Source organism: Gossypium arboreum, chromosome 6, assembly GCF_025698485.1.
Source record: "Gossypium arboreum isolate Shixiya-1 chromosome 6, ASM2569848v2, whole genome shotgun sequence".
NCBI classification, from domain to species: domain Eukaryota; kingdom Viridiplantae; phylum Streptophyta; class Magnoliopsida; order Malvales; family Malvaceae; genus Gossypium; species Gossypium arboreum.
Window position 1 is genome coordinate 46,727,597 of NC_069075.1, and position 8,330 is coordinate 46,735,926.

Sequence of the window (8,330 nt, forward strand, 5' to 3'; positions counted from 1 at the left end):
CCAAGCCTTAGTCAACTTTAATCCCTCACACACTTATACAACATCAAAGGCATAGAACATGGTATCCAATTAAAGATTAAACATCCTCAATTAAGTTACAAACATAACATTTGCATACCATCATACTTATGTTTCTCATACTCATTTGGCCATGTCTATTATAATACCACTTATACTTTTATACCACGGTTATCATCATACTAATTAACTTTAACTTAATTATAGCAAACAAGTATAACCACATCACTCAAGATCTCGGTACATATAAGCACATGATCACATTTCAAGGTGTTAGCACATTACACATGGATAAATAGGTTTACAAACCCATAACCAATATAAGCCACATCTCATGTCTATATATACTTGAATCATTGTAGGCCAATACATTTGGCCAAACCATTAAACACATAACACAAAGGAATAAGTGTCTATACGTGCCACTCACTTGAAAAAATTTACGGTTTATCGATACCCCAAAATTGATAATTTGATAGTGTGATGCTGCGTCCGACGATCCCCAACCCCGAGCTAACTTGACAATACTAAAGAAGGGAAAAGGAGTGGGGTAAACTATATAGCTTAGTAAGTCCATATGAAAATAATAAGTAATTTATTAACATGCTTCTACCAATTCTCACATCATGATCTCAAGGTAAAACAATCATAATTGCACTTAATTCCACTATTTATTCATATTCCAGCCAAGATGTCTACGCGAGTCATAGTAACTAAATTATTTATAACATGAACTACAGAATTCTAAATGAAGAGCCATTAAAATAATTTGAAACTAGACTCGTATATATTTATACCATAAAATTTTTAGAATTTATGGATTAGCCAATAAGTACAGTTTATTCTTCAAAGTTACCCCTGTTCTGCTGTTTAACAAGTGACAACCCGAATTAGGGCCTAATCGGAATAGTGGTTTCGTGACCACAAATCCGAGATAGAAATAATTGTTTTATAAATATTTTGGGGTTTATGATATGATTGCATGATTGTGTGAAAATTTCGTGATGAAATTCTATGCCTAAAGTGTTTAAATTGAAAGTAGGGACTAAATCGAATAAGTTGCAAAATTTGCATACTAGAAATTTTAGTATGAAATTGTTTTGAAATATTTATTAGGAGGTCTTAAATAGCAATTCTACCAATTTTAAGTTCATGGACAAATTTAGGACATGGAAGGAATTTTGGAAAGTTTAGTAGTAAGGGTATTTTAGTCATTTTGATATTAAATGAAATAAAATGGGAAAAATAACACAAAATAGTCATCTTCCCATTTAGTTGCTGCCAAACTTCACTCTCTCCATAGCTAGGATTCTTCAACTTTCAAGCTCCATAGTAAGTGATTCTAAGCCCGCTTTTAATGTTCTTTACGTTTTTGGAATCCGGAAGCTCGATTAAGCTTATGCTAGTAATAATTTAACCTAGGGTTCATATTTGGAAAAATACCCATAGGTGAAATTTGTGTATTTTGATGTTTTATGATAGAATATGAGGTTTTAAATTGTGTTAAATAATTTTTGCTACTCGGTTTTAAGTGAAAACGAGTAAAAGCAAGATAATCGGTAAAAATACCTAATGTTCATAACTATATGATAGAGTGGGAATTTGATGTTGTTGTAGAAGAGAAAATGTTCAGCATATCATAAAACATAAGAATAAGGGCTGAAATTAAATTCCGAGCCTAGGGGCAAAATTGTAATTTTGTAAAAGTTAGGGGCAAAATGTAATTTTTCTACAATGTGATTTTTGGATTGAAATAAATAGTATGAGTATTAAATGAGCTAAATGTGTTATTATAGATCAAGAAAGGCGCTGAACCCGACCTCGAGCAGGGAAAGAAAAAGTTTTGGACTAAATTGCAAAATTTCCATATTTTGCACCAAGGTAAGTTGTATGTAAATATTACAATAATTTCATGTACATTCTTATATTTCAGCCTATTATATAAATATACTAGCTGATGTTAAAATATAAATTGACTATGGGAAGAATGGAAATAAATACAGAGAGACAGATCCGGTTGAACATTCTGGAGAGATCGAATGAAATAGAGGGAGCGTAGCTAGGTCACATGTATGATGCTGAGTGCACATCATGTGTACAAGAAAGCTACGAGACACCTGTAGTAGCTAGGTCACATGCGTGATACGAGATGTATCCCATGTAGACAAGAGAGCTACGTGAAAGATAAATGTAGCTAGGTCGCATGCGTGATTCCAAGTGAAGGACACCATGTAGACAAGAGAGCTACGTGAAAGATAAATGTAGCTAGGTCGCATGCGTGATTCCAAGTGAAGGACACCATGTAGACAAGAGAGCTACGAGACAAATCGGCTAGGTCGCATGAGTGGTACTAAGTGTTCCCCATGTGTACAAGAGAGCCGAACTAAATGAAGTATGATGGTGGGGTCAGTGTCAAACCGTTAAATATCGAGGATTGATCCGAATTGTTCAACGGGATGGTTTTGTGGTGACATTGTGGTTTGGACCTACACTTATAGTGAATGAAATGTGGTGAAAATGAATTGTGGCATATACATATATACGATAAAATGAGGTTAGCATAAAGAATGTGTGAAAGAGTGAAATTAGTATTACAACTGTTTTTAGATGGCAGCAGTGACGTGATTTTGAAAAATCACCAAAATAGGAGGAATATAATTAGAGGTTGAATGAGATGTGAAATTAAATCTTAATGAGTCTACTTTCATATAAAAGAAGCAGGGCAAGCAAAGGAATTCTATATTTTGAGATATTTACAATTGTAACTGACTTGCTCAGGATGAATACGTGATCCCCTGTTTCCACTTTGAAAAATCATTAAAATTTTACAAAGCAAACTAAGAAATATAGTTTACATGCCTAAATTCCTTATTGAGACTAGTTTTAAATACAACAGACTTCAGGGTTGTTTGAGTTATGTACTGAGACAAATTCAATTCGTAGTGGACAGAGGTCAGGCCAGTCGAGCTGTGTAACAGGGAAACTTTAACTAATAAACTGTACTAATCTGCTGAACCAAAATTATAAAAAAATTTAGCAAGAAGCTTTATGAGTCTAGATTCAGGAAATTTTACGGATATGAATTTCGAGTTTTGTAACTCGAGTTATGATTTATTTAGTGAATATGACACAGCAGAGACAGCTTAATCAAGTGGAATAAGTAGTGAAGTTAAAGTAGACATACTTGAATTGTTGTGTAAACATGTTAGATTCTTAAATTAGTATTTACATACTACTTACTAAGCTATAAGCTTACTTCGCTTTCTCTCTTTTGTCTTATAGTGTTCTCCACTTACTCAGAGTCAAGGATCGTGAAGATCTACCCGCACTATCATACTTTGGGGTATTTGAACTAAATGTTTTGAATTATGGCATGTATAGTAGGCAAAAATTATTTTGTTATGTGTCATATTTGTCTAGGTTTAAAATATTAGTTACAAGATTTCGACCAATTACTTTGTACAAGCCATAAAAGTTGGCTAATATTGTTCAAGATATATGTTATACGATGCATTATCAAATGGGATGACATATTTCTATCTTGGTATATGTTATGTTCTCGTAATACCTTGTATCTGCTCCTACGACGTAACGGGTAAGGGTGTTACATTTAGTGGTATCGAGCTATGGTTTAGTCGGTTCTCGGACTAATAAAGTGTGTGTAAAAGTCTAGCTATACATGCCATAAAAATATTGTGATAGTGTGGTGACTCGATTATTCTAAACTGTGTTTTATTTTAATATAGTAATGGATCCTGAAGGAACTCAAGGTGATGATGTCATAATGTAATGCGCCGCTCCCGCACAAGGGACCGCTACTGTGGAAAGTAGACTGAGACATTGGGACAAGGAGATGAGGCTCGGGACGCCTTTCTCCAAATGGTGAACAATTGGTATACTGAATTTATTCGAGCAAATCCAAATGCTCAACCTCCTCCACCCCTCCTATACCTCGACGATTCTGTAGTCTGCTCAAGGTATAAATTTGGTAAGAATGAACAAGCCTCCGGTTGACAAGATTCAAAACAAGGGGCAAGAGTTTAGAGCAAAGGTTGATGAAGATCCCGAGAAAGCGGAATTCGCTTGAAAATTTTACCCGTGTATTTGATGAGCTCTCATGTACACCGAGGAATGCTTAAAGTGTGTCAGATCACTTTTGAGAGATTCGCCTACCACCGGTGGAAGACTTTGGTTGCAGTGGTGCCAAAAGAAAAGTTACTTGGGATTTCTTCCAGAAGAATTTAGAAAGAAATACATAAGTCAGTGATTTATTGATCAAAAACGGAAGGAGTTCCTTGAATTGAAGCAAGGAAAATGTCATCGCAGAGTATGAACGCGAATTTGTAAGACTCAGCAAGTATGCCTGTGAATGTGTGTCCACCGAGGCCATTATGTGTAGAAGATTTGAAGATGGGCTGAATGAGGACATTAAAGTGTTTGTAGGATTTTGGAGTTGAAAGAATTTGTAGTATTGGTTGATCGAGCTCTTAAAGTCAAGAATTGAACAAAGAAAGAAGAAAAGTCGCTATTGAGGCTCGAGATGTCGAAAAAGACAGATAAGTAAGCCATTTCAATCTCAACCAAAGAGGTCCAAAGAGACAAACCCTTGAATGACAGTTTCAATTGGGGATTTACACAGAGATCGTGGTAGAGCATATTCGGGTCTAAACTCAAGCTACTTGTGGCAAGTGTGGGTAATGTGCGACCTAGAAAGCCCGAGTGTCGACAATGTGGCGAGCAACATTATGGTGAGTGTTGGGGACCGAGCGAGCTTGTTTCAAAAGTGGTTCTCGAGCATTTTATTAGAGACCGTCCGAGAAGGTTAAAGAAGAAAGATTTCAGAGTGTTAGATGAATACCACCGCTAGTAGAGGTAGACCACCGAGAAATACTGGAGGTGGGACTAGTAGTAGAACTGTGATGAAAGATTTAACGGCAAGATCGTGGCTAGAGCACCTGCTAGAGCTTATGCTATACGTGCTCGAGAAGATGCATCATCTCCGATGTCATTATCGGTACATTTTCTCTTTATGATACTATTGTTATTGCATTGATTGATCCCGGGTCCACCCATTCCTATATTTGCATGAATTTAGTATCCAATAAAAGTTGCTGTTGAATTTATCGAGTTTACGATTAAAGTGTCGAACCCTTAGGCCAATATGTGCTAGTTGACAAGGTTTGCAAGAATTGCCCATTAATGATTCAAGGTCACTGCTTTTCCGCCAACTTGATGTCAAGTTACCATTTGGTGAGTTTGACGTTATCTTGGGAATGGACCGTTAACATTGTATGATGCTAAGGTAGATTGTAAACAAAAGACACTAGAGTTAAAATGTGAAAATGGAGAAATTCGTGGGTTGAAACAAACGAATCAAATAAATTGCCTATGGTGATTTCGCACATGTCCGCACGTAAATACATGAGAAAAGGTGTGAAGCTTATCTGCTTATGTAATGAATGTTGAGATGTCTCAACTGAAATTTGAATCAATACCTATAGTCTGTGAGTTTCGAGATGTATTTCCAGAGGAATTGCAGGTTGCCTCCAAACAGAGAGATAGATTTTGCCATTGATTTGTTGCCGGGTACTGCACCGATCTCGATTGCTCCATATAGAATGGCTCATTGAATTAAAAGAATTGAAGGCTCGATTGCGGGAGTTAACAGACAAGGGATTTGTGAGACCGAGTTTCTCTCCTGGGTGCTCTTGTATTATTCAGAAGAAGAAGGATGGTTCAATGAGACTTTGCATTGATTACCGTCGACTTAATAAGGTGACTATAAAGAACAAGTACCCATTGCCGAGGATTGATGATTTATTCGATCGCTTAAAGGGGGCCACAAGTGTTTTCAAAGATTGATTTGAGGTCCGGTTACTATCACCGAGAGTTAAGGAGTCGATGTGCGAAAACCGCCTTTAGGACAAGGTATGGACATTATGAGTTTCGGTGATGCCTTTTGGCTTAACAAATGCTCCACCATATTTATGGACTTAATGAATCGATTTTCCGCCATATTTGGATAAGTTTGTAGTAGTGTTTATAGATGACATTTTAATTTATTCTCGAGATGAGTTTGAACATGCCGAACACTTGAGAACTATATTGCAGATCTTGAGAGAAAAGAAACTGCTTGCCAAGTTTAGTAAAAGTGAGTTCGCTTCGTGAAGTCGGATTTTGGGGCATATAGTCTCGGTGATGGTATTCGGGTGGATCCAAGCAAGATTTCTGCGATCGTTGATTGGAAACCGCCAAGAATGTATCTCGAGGTTAGAAGCTTTTTAGGCTTGGCCGGGTATTATAGGCGTTTTGTTGAAGGATTTTCGATAATTGCCTCTCCTATGACTAAATTGTTGCGAAAGAATGTTAAGTTTGAATGGATGATAAATGTCAACAGAGTTTTGAAAAGTTGAAAGCACGATTGATTTGAAGCACCAATTTTAGTACAGCCCGAGTCGAAAGGAGTTCGTAATTTATAGTGATGCATCATTGATGTGCCTTGGATGTGTGTTGATGCAAGAGGGCAAAGTAGTAGCTTATGCTTCGAGGCGCTTAAAACCGCATGAGAAGAACTATCCTACACATGATTTGGAACGGCGTCATTGTTGTTTTTGCCTTGAAGATTTGGCGACATTATTTATACGGTGAAAATGCCGAATTTTTACCGATCACAAAAGTTTGAAGTACTTGATGAATCAAAAGGACCTAAATTTGCGACAAATAAGATGGCTTGAATTATTAAAGGATTATGATCTAGTGATTGATTATCATCCGGAAAAGCAAATGAAGTTCTTGACGCCTTGAGCGTAAAATTTCTTTTCACTTTGAGAGCCATGAACACGGGTTAGCATTGTCGATGACGGGTCAATTTTAGCAGAGATGAGAGCTAAACCGTTATTTCTCCAGTTGATTTGTGATGCTCAAAAGAATGATAATGAGTTGCGGATCAAGAGAACTCAATGCGAATCGAGTTATGACTCAGATTTTCGAGTTGGACCAGATGACTGCTTTGATGTTTCGAGACGAATATGTGTGCGAAAAATGATAAATTGATTCGAAAATATTACATGAGGCGCACAATGGTCGTTTATCGTTCACCTGGTAGCACAAAATGTATAATGATTTAAAGAAGTCAGATTGGTGGCGGTATGAAAAGGGACATTTCGAATTTGTAACTAAGTGTTTGATCTGTCAACAAGTAAAAGCTGAACATCAAGTACCTTCAGGATTACTTCAACCGGTAATGGTGCCTGAGTGGAAATGGGACAAGATTACCATGGATTTTGTAACCGGTTTGCCTTTAACTCCTAAAAGAAGGATCTTTGTTTGGGTAGTGGTTGATAGATTAACAAAGTCAGCCCACTTTATACCAAGACGCACTGATTACTCACTTGATAAATTAGCGAATTATATATTGCTGAAATTGTGAAGTTGCACGAGTACCTATGTCTATAATATCGATAGAGATCCAAGATTTACCTCGAGATTTTGGAAAAGTTACAAGAAGCTTTGGGTACAAAATTGAACTTTAGTACCGCATTTCATCCACAAACAGATGGTCAAACGGAAAGAGTAATCCAGGTACTCGAAGATATGCTTAGATGCTGTGTTTTAGAATTTGGAGGTAGTTGGGAGAAATATCTATCTTTGATTGAGTTTGCCTACAATAACAGTTATCAATCAAGTATACAAATGGCACCGTACGAAGCCTTATATGGTCGTAAGTGTCGGACTCCTTTATATTGGACCGAGCTTAGTGAGAAACAGATTCACGGAGTTGATCTAGTTAAAGAAACCGAAGAGAAAATAAAAGTAATTCGGGATTGCTTGAAAGCTGCTTCAGATCGACAAAAGTCATATGCAGATTTAAAAAGAAAAGAGATTGAATTTCAAGTGGGTGATAAAGTGTTCTTGAAGGTGTCACCATGGAAAAAGATTCTGAGATTTAGTCGAAAAGGCAAGTTGAGTCCGCATTTTATTGGGCCGTACGAGATTACTGAGAGAATTGGACCATGGCATATCGGTTGGCCTTACCGCAGAGTTAGAAAAGATTCATAACGTGTTTCATGTATCAATGTTATGCGACGTTATCGTTCGATCCTTCACATGTGATTTCCCAACGAAATTGAGATTCGATCGGATATGACCTATGAGGAGGAACCAATAAAGATTTTGGCTCGAGAAGTTAAACAGTTAAGAAACAAAAGTATAGCCTTAGTGAAAGTATTGTGGCACGACATGGGATAGAAGAGGCTACGTGGGAACCCGAGGAAGCTATGAGGAAACAAGACCCAAACCTCTTTCTGGGTAAG